Source organism: Ranitomeya imitator, chromosome 3, assembly GCF_032444005.1.
Source record: "Ranitomeya imitator isolate aRanImi1 chromosome 3, aRanImi1.pri, whole genome shotgun sequence".
NCBI classification, from domain to species: Eukaryota; Metazoa; Chordata; class Amphibia; order Anura; family Dendrobatidae; genus Ranitomeya; species Ranitomeya imitator.
Window position 1 is genome coordinate 606,460,033 of NC_091284.1, and position 17,261 is coordinate 606,477,293.

Consider the following 17,261-nt stretch of genomic DNA (forward strand, 5'->3'; position numbering starts at 1 on the left):
AGGGAAGGCCGTGCGCAATGATGGTGCAAACATGGTGGCGGCCCTATGCCAGGCCAACCTTACACACGTGCCTTGTATGACTTGCATTCTCAACCTGATGGTACAGCAATTACTCCGCCACTGTCCCAGCCTAATTGTGCTGCTGCAGAAACCACTGTCGTGCTGACTTCCACTATTCCACTTCAGTTGGTATAGACATCTTTCGGACTACGGGTTAATCGGTTGATATTCAATATGACCACACTGTGGAATTAAACTCTGCACATGTTGCAGCGACTCTGGTAACAGCGCCGAAACCTGGTGCAGTATGATATTTTTCATAGCCTGGCACAACGTAGTACGGACGTGGTGCAATTCACACTTGCGTAGTGGATACAGATGAAGGACCTCTGCAACCTTCTGCACATTTTCTTAATGGCTACTTAGATGGTTAGCGGTGATGATGCCATCATCAGCATCCCTATTACTGTCATCTACATGCTGGAACACAGTTTAAATAGTATAGGGTAGGAAGTGGTGATGGTAGTCCTGGGGAAGAGGAGGAAGCAGAGGAGGACACCTTTAGGATTATAATAATAATTATAATAATAATTTTTATTTATATAGCGCCAACATATTCCGCAGCGCTTTACAAATTATAGAGGGGACTTGTACAGACAATAGACATTACAGCATAACACAAATACAGTTCAAAACAGATACCAGGAGGAGTGAGGGCCCTGCTCGCAAGCTTACAAACTGTGGGGAAAAGGGGAGACACGAGAGGTGGATGGTAACAATTGCTTTAGTTATTCGGACCAGCTATAGTGTAAGGCTCAGGTGTTCATGTAAAGCTGCATGAACCAGTATGTAGCAGTGCAGACACAGAGGGCTAATACTGCATAAAGTGTATGAGAACATGATGCGAGGAACCTTTTTTTTTATTTTTTATTTTTTTATTATTAATAGGCCACACAGGGATCGTTAGGTTAATGCATTGAGGCGGTAGGCCAGTCTGCACAAATGAGGTTTTAGGGTACGCTTAAAACTGTGGGGTTTGGGGATTAATCGTATTAACCTAGGTAGTGCATTCCAAAGAATCGGCGCAGCACGTGTAAAGTCTTGGCGACGGGAGTGGGAGGTTCTGATTATTGAGGATTCTAACCTGAGGTCATTAGCGGAGCGGAGGGCACGGGTAGGGTGGTAGACTGATACCAGGGAGGAGATGTAGGGTGGTGCTGAGCAATGGAGTGCTTTGTGGATGAGGGTAGTAGTTTTGTACTGGATTCTGGAGTGGATGGGTAGCCAGTGTAATGACTGGCACAGGGTAGAGGCATCGGTGTAACGGTTGATTAACAATATTTATAAGTTCAGGTCTGTCATCTCACGGAAGTTAGCCATGGGAGGAACAAATGGAGAAGGATCATGAAATGGATGAGAAGGAAGAGGTAACATGATACAATATTGTTCTGCTCCAGGAAGACATCCAGGCCTCTCTTGAACCCCTCGACTGAGTTTGCCATCACTACCTCCTCAGGCAAGCAATTCCAGATTCTCACTGCCCTAACAGTAAAGAATCCTCTTCTATGTTGGTGGAAAAACCTTCTCTCCTCCAGACGCAAAGAATGCCCCCTTGTGCCCGTCACCTTCCTTGGTATCCTTGGTGATCAACGTACAACAGTTAGGAGAAGACGATAATGATTCCCTCTATGTTTTCTGTGTTTGTCAGGAGGGGATGGAGGAATAAAGCTTGAGTGTTATCGCTGCACCAACCCACTGTGGAGTTGGACCTCATAAATGAGACCGACCCATGAGCGTCTTCTTGCAGCACTATCTGCAACATGATTGTTACCCGTATAATTATGATTCCAAATAGTGTTGACTACTGGGTTGCCAGTGTGCTGCATCGGTGCATCCACATTACAAAACAAATTTTGCCAGTTGATTCCCTCCCACCTCGGAAAGGGACACGCCCATGCTGCATTATCAAAACATGCTAGAAGACAATCTTCACAGTGGCTTTCACCAACACAGCTGTGAGGCACACAGTTTGCATTTCAGTGATAGCCTTCCAACCACAGAAATGTTCATGTGTCAACGCAAAAACTTTAGCAGCTTTGCAAAGTTTGTATGTTCTACCCATGTTTGCCTGGCTTTACTCCCAGTAATTAATTTTCTACCCACACTACAAAAACATACAGATAGTAAATTTAGATTGTGAGTTTCAATGGTGACGATGCCAGTAATGTCTGTAAAGCGAATGTTGAATTATTGGCTCTATATAAGTGATAAACCCACCCAAAAAATTGAAAGTGATGCTCAGCCACACTCAGTTGGAAAACATATCAGTTTCATAGAGAACTATTGTCTGAAAAATGTAATGATAGTAACACTGATAGTTGACTCAAAGACAGTGAAGGACTGCCAGTATCGGAGGCCTACTGCTACAGGCAACGCACATGAAAGAGACCCAACCCGGGATCTACACATTAAAAAAAATGTATTTGCACACACCAACAAAGTGACATCAATTTCACCACAGTAGAAATAGTCTAATAGGGATTGACAGGTCTTCCACTCCACCGAACCCAGCAGATGGACACCCAACCAGGATTGTTCACAATTAAAAAATAATGGCAGACACTAACAAAATGGCATCAGTTGTAGCACAGTATAAATATTAGAATAGAGATCCAAAGGTTTTCCTCTACACCAACCCAGCAGATGGACACCCAAGCAGGACTGTTCACATTTCCACAAATTACTGTGATCAAAAGGCCCATAAGCCCCACTAAATATATCAGAGACTGCAATCACGTGAGAACAATACAGCACACTAAAAACTACAACATCAAAAAACATCTTTGGATAGGACGTCACGTTAGTGGTTCACTAGTGCTTTCAGAAACACAAAGGGTATGTGCACATGTTGCGGATTTGGCTGCGGATTATTTTCAATTCAATTCTTTGTGCGAATTCCACAGCGTTTTACACCTGCTCCATAATTGGAATCTGCAGGTGTTAAAACGCATGTGGAAACCGCACAAAATCCGGGGTAAATCCACAGTAAATTCGCAGGTAAAACGCAGGGCTTCTTACCTGTGGATTTTTCACATTCTGCACTGAAAAATCCGCATACGAATCCGCAACATGTGCACATACCCTAACACCTACCCCACATACACCTCAAACACTGAGCCTAATCCCCCTTCCACTATGACCTCACTTTTTCCCAGTCATGTTGCTCAGATTGTGTGCTAGGAGCACACTGTTATCAACTAAAAATTAAAGTTTTACTCTGTTCAACCTCTGCACACAGCTGAATTTCAACAGCACAAAATTAGAACGTGAAATATGGCGTGATGAATCACATTACTCACAGTAGAAATAATTGTTCTAGTGTGGATGAGGCCTGTATGACAAAGAAGATCTGCTCCAAAAATTTTCAAAGTGAGATGTCCCCTACTTTTTGCCATTAGTAACAGACTTTTGTTTTGTTTTTTTGTTGTGGATGAGGTCTGTATAACTTTGAGTACATGTTCCAAACAATTTGTACGTGATATGTCCCCTACTGTATTGCGCTAGTAACAGAATAATTTTTTGAGCCTTTCGATGAGGCCTGTATAACATAGACTAGTTGCTCAAACAATTTCAATAGTGAGTATGAGGCCTGTAGGAATGGAGGAAAAAGGGCGTTCCAATGCCACATTCAATCTTCTAGATTGTCTGTGGCATTGGAACGCCCTCTTTCCTATATTTGCTGATGGTAAGGAGCAGGTTTGCAGCAGAAATATGGCCGACATGTCGTTACATGGTCTGATCGGTAAAAGGGCCATGATGACGGCGGGAATGGGATCAGACAACAGGATCAATAACAGGGTGGCTATGAGAGGTATGAGATCCACGATCCAGGCTACAATGATTACTCATTTATCCAACGCCAATTACCAGAAAGCATTTGATGCTCATCAGAAGATAGGTGTAACAGATGCGTGTCTAAAGCTAGGCATTAAAGATGGCTGTGAGAAATTGGATGCTAACGATGCACATAGTCTAAAAGATAGGTTAAAATCAACACTCAGATCTCAGCTGCTGTATCACATTTGTAAAAAAATAAAATAGATTAATTTTAATGTGCAACAGCTCTGCACACAGAACAATTTCAATACTACTAAATGAAAAGGTTGGATATAGTGGGCTGTATCATGTTTATCAACAGAAAAATTAAATATTTTATTGTGTGTTAGGTCTGCAGACAGGTTCATGTCACCGCCACAAAATAACAATGTGGGATACGGCGAGCTGTATCACATTCAGCAAAAGAAAAAATGATATATTTTTTTAATGCGCGTTAGGCCTGCAGACAAGTTCATATCACCATAGCACTAAATGATAAGGTGGGATAAAGCAGGCTATTTCACATTTAGCTAGAGAAAAAATAAGATTTAGAACACTATACTTATGCATGGAGCACTACAGAAGCAGTGCATAACACTCTTGTAGGACATGAGTCCTGCTGGCTTTGCCTGTGGACCTCAGTAATGGCAAAAAAATGCTGGAAAGCAAATTTAACAGCCACACCGGACACTGTCTGATTGATATACAACAGCCTAGTTAACAAGCTAAAATCTTGCTGCCAACAGTGCCAGCATCAGGAGGAGCCTCTCTACACTGTTACAGTGTGAAAATGACAAGATGTCCATTCTTTATATAGAGAGGGACGTGTGATTTCAGCACCCAATGATACAAACCGTTGTGTCAGGACATTTGGGTGTTTCCGGCGCCTTAACTGGCTAGCCTCAATGTGCACACATAAAGTTAGTAAAAAACAAAATTACTGTTAACAAGAACGCCGCGTCAGAGCTCTGCAAGCCCTCTCCCCTCATAAAACAAGTGCGAAACGCTCATGATTCACCACCATTATCGTTGCTAAAATGTTGAAAATACTTTTGTGGCAATGCAAATATTTTGCCGCATTTTTTACTGAACGTTACCTTTTTTTCCGATTTTATAAAAGTAGCTCTTGTTTCCGATCACAAATCTGAATGTGCCATATTTGTGCTGATTTTATGCTTGGCGATTATTTTCCGAACAAATTCGCTTATCACTAGTGAAAATGTATCTTCCATGTGACATGTTAAATTGTGTACAACTTGCTAAACATGTTAAAGAACTTCTCACACTTCCTTCACATCCTCATAATTACTGTAAAAACATCCCAGTACTATGCAGAAAAAAATATATTTTATTTTGTCAGACAATTTTAAAGGTAGTATATAATAGGTATAAAAGCAGGGGTAGACAATCTAATGGTGCAACCTGTGTAGGTTCATAGGAGATTAAGGGGGTAAGGGGCCCCATTTCCACCTACAAAACATGTGGAATTGTGCATTAGAATGAGCTTTTGGACTTTAAAAGACCCATATAGTGTTGTTGCACAGGGGCCCTATTCTGTCTATATCCACCAGTGAATAAAAGTGTCTAAAATACATAATAACTATGTCTCCATTTTTAGATTTTTTAGACATGACTTGTATGTAGATTCACTATCATTCATAAATAGCTATAAAGCCCATTATATAATCTAATATAAAAAAAACAACACTTGTATTATTTATCTATTGTAAAATGTCACTCTTTTGTTATACTGTTGCATTTTTAGTTTTGTACTGTATTTTTCTTACTATATTGTACTGCAATCTGCCAGCTGTGACAAGATAAAGTACACTGTCATGATATGAAGGTGAAAGTAAAGCAGTAAAGCAAAGAATGTTGGTTTGCCATAAGACTTGACAGCATAAGACGTTCTTCATCTTTAAGCACGTATATTGCTGTCACCATTAGTAAATTTTTAAGTTTCACAAAGCAGATGCTGAGAATGGATAAACATACAAACAATATCAGTATTTTAGGCTAAAACTGTTATTGTATACTGTATCCTTTAATAGCAATAAATGGGTTACAAATACTTGTGTGAAAAAAGACCAAAAAATATTAACATAAATATAAACATTTAAGGCATTTAGAACGTCTTGGTTGGTAAAACCCTAAAATAGTTAGATATCTTTATTATGGAAAAATCCAATTTGGAAATATATTAAAACTTATTTTATTGAATTGCTTTGTTAGTAGTTTCCCATTAAATCTATTGCCCCAAACAGCCCATTGCAAGTATCACTTTTTACATATTAAGACAGATTCTTGGAAAGCATATTTCCCATATTTTATTTCTGGTAGACTGAAAAATGAATCAATCCAGCTAAAAATATAATCCTAATTAAGAATATCCAGATAAAATGTAGATAATTAAAAAATATATGAAAGATGAACAGAAAACCAACTATTTTCTCTCTGTCCAATGAAAAGCCCGTATTAACTAATATAATAGATCATCTCTATTGAAACAGTATATTTTGGTGAGACAATATATGATTTTAGTGTTTAAGCTACTTTCTAGCTACTAGGCCTACCTAGTTCTTTAAGGGTATGTGCACACGTTGCGGATTTTGCTGCCATGAGTTTTCCATGAGTTTACAGTACTATATAAACCTATGGAAAGCAAAATCTGCAGTGCACATACTGCGGAAAAAAAAAGTTGAATCGTAGCGTTGTTTATTCCGCAGCATATCAATTCTTTGTGCGGATTTCACACCTGCTCAATAACAGGAATCCACAGGTGTAAAACCGCAGGTGGAATCCACACGAAATCCGCAAAAAAATGCGGTAAATCCGCGGTAATTCTTCAGGAAATCCGCAGTGCAGTTTACCTGTGGATTTACTAAAAACAGTCCGGAAAAAATCTGCAGAGTAATCTGCAGCGTGTGAACATACCCCTAATATTAGGCAGTGTTATGTTACAGATTGGTATTGTTTTTTTGTGCATAATTATACAGAAATCTTTTGACTTTACATTTTATATAATTCCTCAATATATTAACCAAAAATGTATTGCAATATAGTGTTCTAAAATTTTATTTACATTTATATTCACTATACAGCCACATGTGGCATGCAAAATGTCACCCTGCTACAATGCCTGCCATAACCAATTCTTTTTTCCATTTTTGCTTTTATAATCCCAAAATACAAACAGTGGAAAACTAAATAGTATGTACAGGAACTGGTCTTTACTGAATCTGACAAATGGGTGGTCTAATGTGGTTCCAGCTGCACCCGAGGCATAATACTCCAAAAATGCAGCAAAACTGGCATTAGCTCAATTGTCTGGAAACTCAAATCATGTAGTTTTATTGAGCCTAATAAAAATAGAACTGTTTAATTGTTAACTTGCCTTTAAGGTCATACTCGAAATTTTTAGGGAGCATGTTGTGGCTGCAGTTCGCTTCTCCATTGAGGTTTTCTAATAGCTTCTAATATCAGAACAAAAATATATAGCTTTTGCCGCAAAATCGCAGTGTTTTTGTTACCATTTCAGTGAAAATGTGTTCAAGAGAATCTGTCATATGGCTTTTGTCAGCATAATGAATGAGCATAAACCCAGATTCCAGTGATGTATCACTTTTTCAGCTTCGTGCTGTAGTTTTGATAAAATCACTGTTTTGTCTGCAGAAGATTATCATTACAGGACTAGAAAACCTTCTGCCATGTAGTCCTCCATATTTCTGAGCTCTGTATAACTCCACGCCCACCACTGACTGACATTAATGATATGCAGAGCATAGCAGCCAGAGAACTGATAGATATGCAGCAGCTAAAACAGTGATTTTATAAAAATTGCAGCAGGCAGTAAAATAAGCTGATACATTGCTGGAATCAATGTCTCTGCTCCCACATCATTCTGCTTTCAGATGAGGTAGCAAAAGCATGGTGATAGATTTCCTTTAATAATTGCATTTTTCTGTGTTATTGGAAAACTGCAGCCTAAAGAAATTCTATCAGGATTAAATTAGATCCATCCAGGTATAAATTATATTCTTCCAGGATCCCTTTAATTATAATCTTGTCATGTCTATTACCATACAGGAATGAAAGCTGCTAAGATTCATAGTACCCAAATAACAGCCTCCAAGTCTTATGATAGCCACAGTGCCTCCATTATAGTCACGTTGCTCTCATAAAAATAGATAATTTTAGTTATTCATATTCTATTCCTATGCCAATTGCTTGCCACCTACAAGTAACAACCAGGTAAGTCCTATAATATGACTTGGGATTTTAAAGGGAACCTGTCACCCCGTTTTTTGAGATTGAGCTATAAATACTGTTAAATAGGGCCTGCGCTGTGTGTTCCTATAGTGTATGTAGTGTACCCCGATTCCCCATGTATGCTGAGAAATAACTTACCAAAGTCGCCGTTTTCGCCTGTCAATCAGGCTGGTCAGGTCGGGAGGGCGTGGTGACATCGGTGGTTCTTCCTCAGCTTTACGTTGGTGGCGTAGTGGCGTAGTGGTGAACAAGCAGCGCGCGATCTGCGCTGTAATCCCTTGCATCGGTGGGGGTGGCCATCTTCCTTGGGCCGCGCGTGCGCAGATCGAGTGCTCTGCTGCACGGGGCTTCAGGAAAATGGCCGCGGGATGCCGCGCGTGCGCATTAGAGATCGCGGCGGCCATTTTCCCAAAGCCGAGATGCAAACTCGGCTTTGGGAAAATGGCCGCCGCGATCTCTAATGCGCACGCGCGGCATCCCGCGGCCATTTTCCTGAAGCCCCGTGCAGCAGAGCACTCGATCTGCGCACGCGCGGCCCCAGGAAGATGGCCGCCCCCACCGATGCAAGGGATTACAGCGCAGATCGCGCGCTGTGTCTTCACCACTACGCCACTACGCCACCAACGTAAAGCTGAGGAAGAACCAGCGATGTCACCACGCCCTCCCGACCTGACCAGCCTGATTGACAGGCGAAAACGGCGACTTTGGTAAGTTATTTCTCAGCATACATGGGGAATCGGGGTACACTACATACACTATAGGAACACACAGCGCAGGCCCTATTTAACAGTATTTATAGCTCAATCTCAAAAAACGGGGTGACAGGTTCCCTTTAATTAAACCAGATGCTCATCTGAAAAGAGCTATGTGGAGGTAGTTGCCCCTTATAAATACAGAACACAGTACTGGTTGGAGGAGTGAGATGTTCTAAAAGGTTCTCCTTCCTGAGATTCAGCTGGTGTAGGGTGAAACAGGTAGGTGGCACATTCAGTTACGTAACGTTAGCTTAAGACGGGTGCTAGTTCCTCTGGAGCCAACCACTGAGCTCCCATAGACTTATAGACAGAGTGAAGGAGCTGCACACATAAAGATATTTAGAAATGATACAAAAAGGATTTATTTTCAATATTTCATGTCCATTGGTAACACCGCAGTAAGTACAGTACTACACAAACATTTAAGGTGAAAACCCTTCATCAGACATTTACGCTATGTTTAATGGATATAGGTCAAAGGGGTCTAGCCTGTGGAGTGGGATACTCCCAAATGGGGATAACCAGGATCCAGCTGTATCTAGGCCAGTGGTCCCCAACTCCAGGCCTCGAGGGCCGCCAACAGTGCAGGTTTTCAGGATTTCCTTAGTATTGCACAGGGGTTGGAATCATCACCTGTGCAGATGATCACATTACCACCGATGCAATACTAAAGAAATCCTGAAAACCTGCACTGTTGGCGGCCCTCGAGGCCTGGAGTTGGGGACCCCTGATCTAGGCCTTCGCGGGCATTGTTTTCCCTAGACTAATCTGTGCATGGCAAGGACGGCAGAGATATGCAAAGAGCAAGCAATGATGCTGCTCAGGGTTGTAATAAAATGATAACTGGGAAGATTATTCCATGGAAAACAACCCCCCCAAACAACTACTCACCCACTAATTACCATACTGCAACAATCTATAAATCAACAAGGAATAAAAAACTAGAAGAGAACAAAAGCGTGCTTATGAGGAAATATATAAAGGGGGTCAGTAAATACATGGTGGCAGTTTGGGGATTGGTTGGTGTTGAAAATCTAACAGGCTCTACACTATGTGCAGAATTACTAGGCAAGTTGTATTTTAGAGGATTATTTTTACTATTGATCAGCAACTATGTTCTCAATCAACACAAAAGACTCATAAATATCAAAGCTTAATATTTTTGGAAGTTGGAGTGCTTTTTTTAGATTTGGCTATCTTAGGAGGATATCTGTTTGTGCAGGTAACTATTACTGTGCAGAATTATTAAGCAACATAATAAAAACCAAATATATTCCCATCTCACTTGTTTATTTTCACCAGGTAAACCAATATAACTGCACAAAATTTTGAAATAAACATTTCTGACATGCAAAAACAAAACCCCCAAAAATTAGTTACCAATATAGCCACCTTTCTTTTTGATGACACTCACCAGCCTTCCATCCATAGATTCTGTCAGTTTCTTGATCTGTTTACGATCAACATTGCGTGCAGCAGCCACCACAGCCTCCCAGACACTGTTCCGAGAGGTGGACTGTTTTTCCTCCCTGTAGATCTCACATTTTATTAGGGACCACAGGTTCTCTATGGGGTTCAGATCAGGTGAACAAGGGGGCCATGTCATTATTTTTTCTTCTTTGAGACCTTTACTGGCCAGCCATGCTGTGGAGTAGTTGGAGGCATGTGATGGAGCATTGTTCTGCATGAAAATCATGTTTTTCTTGAACGATATCGACTTCATCCTGTACCACTGCTTGAAGAAGTCTTCCAGAAACTGGCAGTAGGTCTGGGAGTTGAGCTTCACTCCATCCTCAACCCGAAAAGGTCCCACAAGTTCATCTTTGATGATACGAGCCCATACCAGTACCCCACCTCCACCTTGCTGGCGTCAGTCGGAGTGGAGCTCTCTGCCCTTTACTGATCCAGCCTCTGGCCCATCCATCTGGCCCATCAAGAGTCACTCTCATTTCATCAGTTCATAAAACCTTTGAAAAGTCAGTCTTAAGATATTTCTTGGCTCAGTCTTGACGTTTTATCTTATGTTTCTTGTGCAAAGGTGGTCGTTTTTCAGCCTTCCTTACTTTGGCCATATCCCTGAGTATTGCACACCTTGTGCTTTTTGTTACTCCAGTAATGTTGCACCTCTGAAATATGGCAAAACTGGTGGCAAATGACATCTTGGCAGCTTCATGCTTGATTTTCCTCAATTCATGGGTAGTTATTTTGCGCCTTTTTTGCCCAAAATGCTTCTTGCGACCCTGTTGGCTATTTGTCATGAAACGCTTGATTGTTCGGTGATCACGCTTCAAAAGTTTGGCAATTTCAAGACTGCTGCATCCCTCTGCAAGACATCTCACAATTTTGGACTTTTCAGAGCCTGTCAAATCTTTCTTCTGACCCATATTGCCAATGGAAAGCAAGTTGCCTAATAATTAAGTACACCTTATATAGGGTTTTGATGTCATTAGACAAAACCCCTCCTCATTACAGAGATGCACATTACCTGATTTACTTAACTAGTAGTTGGCTCTCAGGCCTGAGCAGCTTGGAGTAGGACAACATATTTAAAAAGTATCATGTGATCAAAATACAACTTGCCTAATACACATGGGCGGGACGCGACCAATCAGAAGCCGCGACGTCATTCCTCAGGTCCTAAACACGCTCATTCTAGGAATTTAGGGCCTGAGGAATGACATCGCGGCTTCTGATTGGTCGCGTCGCGGTCACATGGGCGGCGCGACGTCATTCCTCAGGTCCTAAACGCGCTCATTTTAAACAAAGAAGCCTGCCGGTTACCCGCGGTGATGTCCAGGGGCCGCCGGAGAGGTGAATATATCAATATTTTTTATTTTAATTCTTTATTTTACACCTCACTATGGATCCGATACCGATACCCGATACCACAAAAGTATCGGATCTCGGTATCGGAATTCCGATACCGCAAGTATCGGCCGATACCTGATACTTGCGGTATCGGAATGCTCAACACTACTCATCACTACTCTTAATATATTGCTGTCATCATATTATATAGCACTGTGTACTTACAATTGGTCATTTTGGCTGGCTTTCTATCCAGTAAATGATTTGCTTTGCTCTACTCTATGTAGAAGCATGAAGTCTCTTGTCCCTGCATTTATCTTCACCTTTTTCAACTCCTGACCAAGCTGCTCTGCTCCTGCCCATGTCATGAAATTTTGCAGTGACTCACTGTATGACTCATACAGGGAATAATGACTCCCTGTTTCTGCATAGAGCTTAGAAAGGAAAACAGAAGAATTAGCTGGGTAGAAAGGCAAAGTAACTAATTGTAAATACACAGTACCATATAATAAGATGACTTCAATATATTAAGAGGATAAAAACATTGATGCGGATGCTTCTTTAATGTGTATGCAGCCCTGCTCAGAAGTGAGCATTTGAAGCTTTCCCTGCTCCTGCATACCCAACTTATTATTACATTGGCTGCCCTACAAACAAAGACAAGCACAACTCATCAAAAATCAACTTGCGTGCTTCCTCTAAACTGCTCATAGTAATGGTGATAGAAGCATCCTTGTAGGTTGATTTGGGCCCTAAAGGAACTGACTCTGTGGACTAAGGTTAAACCATTTATGACCTATGACATATAGGTATGTCATAGATCGCCTCCCCTCTTTGATGCGGGCTCCGCCGCTGAGCCCACATATTTTCAGGCACATGACAGCTGATCCAATCAGCTGTCATGTGACCCTAACAACCGAGGGTGGAATCGCGATCCACCCAGGGCTGTTAACATGTTGAATACCACAGTCAATCTCTGACAGCAGCATTTAACATGCCCACGCCAGAAGCACATCCCTAGCTCTGCCCATTGACACCCATGTCGCATGATCGTGGGGCACCTATGAGTTGGCATGAAAACCTGGGGTCTGCAGGAGACCCCTTTGGTTGACATTGCCGATCTGCTATGAATGCCATCCAGTGGCTGGCGTTCATAGCAGATAAGTATTTCTGAAGCCCTATGTGTAGCACAAGCGATCAAAAGATTGCAGCTTCAAGTCTCCTATGGAGACTGTTAATGCGAGTAAAACATTTTTTTTTAAATACAAAGATATAAAATTTTAAATAACTTCCCTATTGCCCATTAACAGTAAAAGAATTAAAAAATTCAAAGATACACATATTTGGTATCACCGGGTTCAGAAACTCCCCATCTATCAAAATATAAAAATAATTAATCCAATTGGTAAAGAACCAAACGAGAAAAAAAATCTAAAATTCTGAATTATGTTGTTTGCTTACTATAACATTACAATAAAATGCAATAATAGGCCCTCCAAACATCATATTTACACCAAAGGCCAGAATTACAATTTATTGATTGCCGGTACATTGCAATAAAATGCAATAATGGGCGATCAAAAGATGATATCTACACAAAATGGTATCAATAAAAACATCAGCTTAGCGCACAAAACATAAGCCCTCACTCAACCTCAGATCTGCAAAAAATGGAGATGGGTCTTGGAAAATCATGCCTTTTTTTTAAACCAATTTTTGAATTTTTTTCACCACTTAAATATAAAAGAACCTATACATGTTTGGTAACTGTGAACTCGTAACGACCTGGAGAATCATAATGGCAGGTCAATTTTAGCATTTAGCACTTTCTTTGCAATTTCACCGCACCTGAAATTATTTTCCCATTTTCCAGTAGACTATGTGATAAAATCAGTGGTTTTGTTCCAAAGTACAACTCGTCACACAAAAACACAAGCCCTCACATGGCCATATTGATGGAAAAATGAAAAAGCTATGGCTCTGGGAAGAAGGGGAGTAAAAAAAACAAAAATGCAAAAATGGGAAATCCCAAGGTGCTAAAGGGGTTAAAGTTGCTCCAAAGATTCATGGTCATCTCTATGCTCAGATCTTTGGAAATGAAATACAGTACAGTACTGAAGCCACTGAATGTTTGTAATGTGAATTCATTGTCTGTTAACAGCGCAGTTCACTAGTTTTTATAAATGATACAAAGTATTTGCTAAGCATTGTGTAGAACGTTAGTTTTTCTATTCAATATTTTGTTATAAGATGTGCCACAATACACACTAAAAATATACTTCTATGCTTTGTATGTTAATATAAAATTACATTCTGTTTAAAGAAAATACCCAACATACAGTATCTTCTTCCCAATAAACAATGAGACAAAGCCAATGTGTAAGCTGTATTTTTTCAACTAGTTCTACCTAATGCAGGAAGACAGGAATAAGCAGAGTAGAAAGCACCTGTCAGCTCTATTTCCCAGTATCCTTGATTAGTATGAAACATTAATAGTTTACCCAGTAACCTGGGCTGAAGTCTGCCTGTGCCCGCGTGTGTATGTCTGTGTTCACAGAAAGCAGAATGGGATAGCAGACATTATTTCTTAATGGTTATACATGATTTCATCAAAATGAAAAATTATTTTAATAATGCCGGTAACGCCATGGTGTTTCTGTAAGACTTTCAAACCAACGTTTTCTTATGATTGCCCCCCAGTTTTATTCCTTGTAAAACAGTATATCAATTAGATGATGCATTTGTTTCTTATATAGAAACTATAAATTCTTAGCAGAGTGCTAGCTGTTATTTCAGAATTATTACAGATATGCCTACCTGATATCACCCTTACCTATTAGATGCCCTAGCATACGATAAAATCTGATTTACGGTACATCAGGTACTCTTGTCTATAGAATTTCTCCATTCATACATAGCACCTGTCTATCAATACATCCACATGTCTATTTATCTGTCATTATATGTATTTTGTACGACTTTTATGGCACATTTAACAAATAAATTATCTGCATTGTTATTGAAGCCACATGACTTAAGAGCTGACTCTCGCCAAGTAATTCAAGACACGTTCTATAAGTGGTATAGAGAAATAATACATATATGTCATGTTATATTATTGAAAGTTATTATTAGAATACATATTATTATTTGAAAATTCATATTTTAATATTTTTTACCCTTTAAATGTATTTCCAAAAAATAATTATATTTTAAGCTTCTTTTAAATATGACATTTACAAATACGTATAAAACTGTGTGCAAAACTGTAAAGCGCTGCGGAATATGTTGGCGCCTTTTAAATAAAGAGATCATTATTATTATTATTATCATTATTATTTCCTACAGATTTTACAAGCATCTTTGCAAGTGTAAGACATAAGCAACCCTATTATTTCAGTATCTTTAATTAAAATTAGTGATACTTTTCATTCCACCAGATATTAATAGTCAAATCAGTGCTGTCACTTACAAGAGTGAAAGTATTTATTGTTTTCCTGGTAGCCCTTATATACTAGACAGTAGCCAATATAGCTGTTCTGTACTGTCAGCACATGTCAATCACATGCATTTCAGTACCCGAGGAGAACCTTAATTGTGCCATTGTAGGGTTGAATCACCCAGAGAGTAGACATGATATATTTATTATTATGCATCGTACATTTTAAGTACACGTGGGCAGCATCCTACAACCCTCTCAGTTTCCTTACTGTTTGTATTTCCAAGTATGAGATTGCAAGGAGGAATGGGTTTATTCTCAGCTGTGTTTTTCTATATGTTGCAACTGTTCAATTAGGAAGTTAAATACCAATAAAAATTAACATTCTGAATATTGATCTTAGGAGAGACTTTTACTTACCTTTTGGTCATTATCGATGGCGGGCCTAAAAAACAGTACAGCTCTGACTATTTTTCAAAAAGTAAAAAAATACAGAGATTTTGAGATATGTATTAAAATATATTATTATTATTGTTAATTGTAATATATAATTTTCCATTGAGTCAATCCTCACTAAATGAATACATATTTAATCCTTTGCATTTTTCATTCCTAATCCCTAGATGTCAAGCTCTTTTTCCACAGTACCCATACTTAATTTTCCATTTTGATTATTTTCCTTAACTTTTTAGTTCTGTTTAGTCTTTATTACAAAGTCTTACATTTGCCCTTCTTAAGTGAAATATGTATACAAATTGTTTATTTTCTGTATTTGGATTTTCTTTCCTGCGAAAGAATGCACCTATCTTACTTATAAAGTTGATGTTGCAATAAAATGGCAATTCTGTTTACAATGAGGATACGATTTTTGATATTTGATAGATAAGAGAAAAAAAATGCATCGTGGCATTAATAATTAAATAACATGATTTCCCGAGTGACATAAAATATACAGATTATTAACCTCATTGGTATTAAAATAGCAAGGAACCTTGAAGTTTGGACACAAACATTCCTCATCAGCTCTAAGTCAGTCTCATAGTTCCTAATTAAAAATGAAGCCTCTGTGACACTAATAAGGATTAAAGCATCTAAAGACCCTGAGTATATCAGTCACACACTTTAGCTTGGAAGTTGATAGCAGGCAGTTTTTTTTTCTCCTTATCACTTGCCAGGATTCTACCCCCTGACCCCAAGTGCATCTTAGAATAGCGACACTGGCACTGGCACATCAGAAATGCTCCAGGAGAGACCATTTAGGAGGGAAAACGAGAAGCGAGTTACATCACGTACACAACAAATGTTACCAATCCTTGACCTACTACTAGTCTTGGTGAGCCACAAGTACAACAGCACAAGCATCCTACTAACAACGACTTGCATTATTACCTACCCTACGTTTGCTGCACAATAGTTCTCTCTACAAACAGCAGATTTTAGCCGGTACAGAAGAGATGACACACTTACTGTAATGTCCCATGGAGAAGAGTTCCCATCGAGACAGTGCCACAGTGGCTCTTCACTCAAGGCAAAGGGTTAATCATCGGAAAGAAATAGCATACCATCTATTAGCAGGCAGCCCTCTTAGATAATACATATTTCCACATATGATAAATCCCGGGTAAACCTGTATTGCTATTTAAACACCTTGCAGAGTAAAGCCTAGTACTGCATCTGGTTGCCAAAGCACAATCAATATAGAAGGAGCAGTATTTTATGATTGGAGAAGTTGTTGTGTTTTTGGTGGTGAAATTCATTATTTAGTATCTGAACCCTCAGCATTTCAGTATCATTTATTCATAAAGTCCCTTTTTGCCAGGAGGAAATGGATACAGCTATAGAGAGGGAGAGAGAGTGTGTAAGAGAGAGAGAGGGAGAGCGAGAAGGAATGGGAGTAAAGCGGATTGATGATATTGATCAGGTACTATCTTGAAACAAAGGCTAGGTGCTCTATTTTAGTTGACAACTGTGACAGATAAAAAAAACAAGCAAGTGAGGGGGAAGGCTAGGGCCTTGAACATCACAAGCTTTAAAGAACGTTTGAAGAAACCATTATGACAAGCAGGTCTAGGCAAGCTGCTGCAAACGATGTATTCAGAAGATTCATTAAAAAA

General features: G+C 39.6%; 1 long non-coding RNA gene across 2 annotated transcripts in view; it reads right to left on the reverse strand.

Annotated features, from left to right (window-relative positions):
- Positions 1-16,840, reverse strand: part of LOC138672231 (uncharacterized) — a 394,653-nt gene extending 377,813 nt beyond the window's left edge. For both annotated transcript variants that reach the window (XR_011319658.1, XR_011319657.1), the window contains exon 1: positions 16,615-16,840. This is a non-coding gene — a long non-coding RNA (uncharacterized lncRNA). The remainder of the gene's footprint in view (positions 1-16,614) is intronic.
- Between the last annotated feature and the right edge of the window lie 421 nt (positions 16,841-17,261).